Below are 3,357 nucleotides of genomic sequence, written 5' to 3'. Positions count from 1 at the left end.
GGGGAGGAGGGGGAATGGAGCCGCCGCCGTCGCCGCCGCCGCCGCCACGGAGCCCGGCCGAGGGGAGGGAGGGATCAGCCCCCCGGCAGGATCCGCCCCTCCGGCCTCCCCCCGCCACCTCCACCCCTTCCCTCGCTCCCTCCCTGGCTCCACGGGCTCTCCCGCTGCAAAGGAGCGAGAGCGCGAAAGAGGGGGGAAACGGGAAAAATCCCCCCCCGCCCCGTGCCCGGCTCGGCGACGACCAGGGCGGCGCGGGAGAGGAGCGCAGAGCTGGCGCTGCTGCCGCCGCCACGGGGCACCGTCCCCGGCTCAGCCTCACGGTGGCGGTGCGGACGCGGCGGGGACGCTGAACGGAGACGGGGTCGGTCTGCGCCCGCCGCGGCCCCAGCTTGCCCAGGCCCTGTTCGCCGCAGGGCGAGCCCAACCGGACGTTCGGGTTTAGTTGCGAAAGACAGGGACCCCTAACTCAGAATGGGGGTCAGCCACCCCCTCCGCCCTCCCTGCGGGGGAGGTGCCTAAGGTTGTGAACAGCAAGCACCTCTCTGAGCGGGAGAGCCCCCTCCAAAGCTTCAGCCCCGGAGAATCACTGAAGTCAAAATCGCCAGTAGTTTCTTGGGGTGCAGATGCCTGCACTAGTCCCAGAAAGTCGCCCCTCCCCCAATGCCCAGGTCCTGAGGACAAAGGTCCGGCGATGTCCATCCCATCCCCCAGTGAGGACAGCCGGGAAAGACCCGCCTCTGTTATGGACAGGTGAGCGTCTTTTCTCCGTCAGCCATCCTTCTTAAGAAACAGACCTGACTTTTCATCTGTGCCATCCTCTCCCGTTAGTGTTTAAACTGAGTAAACATAAAAGTTTGACAATCTACTTAAGGACGTCTGGTAACTCGTTTGTCACTGCAGGCATAAGAAACATTCTCTCCTTAACCCTGATTTGGCTAGAAGCCGGTTAATTCAGGGCACTAGGCGGCTTTCTAAAAGCTGCTCAACAAATAGCAACTTCAGACTCAGAAGTAATCAAACTGACTTGATTAAAAATTAAGAAAAGGATTCCTTTACTACCCCCTTTGTCTCAACATTAGAACGCTTACCTGATATGATTGAAGTGTAGAGCAGCACTGTTTAATGATGTTTACCAAGGATGTATGCATAGACTGCCTTTAAATGTGACGATGAATGACATATTTTGAAAGCGTTTTCTTTGCCCGCGCTGGTGGTGTAGCTTTGTAGAGACTTCACAAATTTCTTGCTTGGTTCTAAAGATCAAGGACACAGATTCCAGACTCAGGAGACTGAAGGAGAAGACTTAGGATCCAGGTACTGTCTTACAAGTGTTTAAACTGAGCTTACCTCCTTTTTTTTTTTTTTTTTGTTCCTTATCAGTAGGAATTTAAATAAATAGAATTGTGAACTTTAAAGTGTGATGAAAGTAAGAAAGCTCATTTGTATAACAAAGACGTTTTCTGAGTAAATGTTGGCACCTTCTGGCAAAGAGATAAGGCAAAAATACTTCTATTAACCAGTTTTTTAAAAATAAAGGGGAGTGGCTTGTGAAGGTAGGGCAGGCAATGTTTTGAAAATTGAGGATGAAAGAGTGAATTAATGTGAAGTGTTCTAAGGCTAGGGGGAATAGTAATCATTTGGAGGGAAGGTGTGAAAGAAAAGATGATTAATTGTGGAAAAGAAAACCCCAGAGGCAAGAAAGTATTGCAATTAACTTTTATTAAAGAAAGAAATAAAAATATGACGGGTTAAAGAAACAATAATACTTCCTTTCACTTCGTGTTCTTTTATGACTAGTAACTTTTGTTTCTTGATGCTGTTCTTAAAATTTATTTATCATAAGTCTCCTTTGTGCATTTGGGAGCTATCTTTTCCCAGTAAAATGTGTGGTTTGGTTTCCACTTAGTAAAATAATGATTTAAATGCTGTTGAAAATGCATTAAGTCAACCTAATGCACATGGTTCTCAGGTTTATGTATTCAAAAGCTTTCATGTAAGGACTTTATTCAGTCTAAGTGTTTTTCTTTGATTTTCAACGTCCAATTTTTAAAGATAACTTTACAGAATCCTCACTTTCATTTTTAATGGCTGCAATTGGTTTTTATTAGTGTAACAGCACACATAACCAGTTCACTATGATGTAATCTTATATGTAACATGAGACAATTATACCATTAAAAACAAATTTAGAACATGTATCAAAAATCCCAGAGGCACTAAATTTAATTCACTTTAATCTTTAGCTTTTAAAGAATTGAAATTTGCCAACCTCTGGTCCTTTCATTAAGACATAGAGTAATTAAGTTCAACAAACAGGACTGGGAACCTTTGAATATAAATAGTTTTTTTAAATCCTTCATCTCTTAGTAAAAAGTGACATATTTAGAGAATGTTATATACTATTTAAAACCAAAAGAAGGAGCAAGAATACAAAAAGGTTTTGTTCCCCCTAAAAATGTTTTGGAGTCCTGGTGTGGTACTGTAGGATAAGCTCTGGACCACAAGGTTGGTTTGAACATAAAAGTCCGCGGGCAGTTCAAACTCACCAGCCATTCCTTGGAAACCTGATCCAGGGTTGCTGTGAGTCGGAACCATGGCACTTAACAACAGAATGTTTTGGCGTCTCAGTATAGCTTTGTCAACATTTCACTTTTATCATTAAATTTTTGTTTACTCTCTAAATTAAAAATATATATATGATGAAGAGAAAATAGGCCTTAACTGATGTTAAATTCTTTTTAACAGAATATTCCTTTCTTAGAATTCTGAAACCACAGTTAGGAGGAATGTTGATAGGTGGAATCATTGTGATTTTGTGTGCATAGTGGTTACGAATCGGGCTGTGAGCCGCAAGGTCAGCAGTTCGAAACTACCAGCTGTTCCGCGGGAGAAAGATGAGGCTTTCTGCTCCCGTAAAGATTTCCAGCCTTGGAAACCCTGTACATGGTCATTATGAGTCGGAACCGACTCCACGGCACATAACAACAACAACAACAATAATTAAAATGGTTTAGGGATAGAAAACTTGTTTAGGCAAAGAAAAAAGTCGTTAGGCTAACAGTGGATCTTAAATAAAAGCCCATATTCTCTAAATCTGATTCCATTCATTTATTCCTATGAGCAGGGTCCTGGTGTTGCACTATAGGGTAAGTACTAGACCGCAAGGTCCCTTGAATTGCAAGATTGGTGGTTCAAACTCACCTTTGGAAACCCTGTACAGGATCACTATGATTTGGAACCCACTCTGGGTCTCTTAACAACAACATTTCTCTGGGCAGCCTGATAGCTTAACAGTTAAGCATTCAGATATTAACTGAAAAACTGGTGGTTCCAACTTCCTAGATTCTGCCTAGACAT

The sequence above is a fragment of the Chrysochloris asiatica genome, unplaced genomic scaffold (assembly GCF_000296735.1).
Source record: "Chrysochloris asiatica unplaced genomic scaffold, ChrAsi1.0 scaffold00038, whole genome shotgun sequence".
Classification (NCBI taxonomy): Eukaryota; Metazoa; Chordata; class Mammalia; order Afrosoricida; family Chrysochloridae; genus Chrysochloris; species Chrysochloris asiatica.
This window is presented reverse-complemented; position numbering follows the sequence as displayed.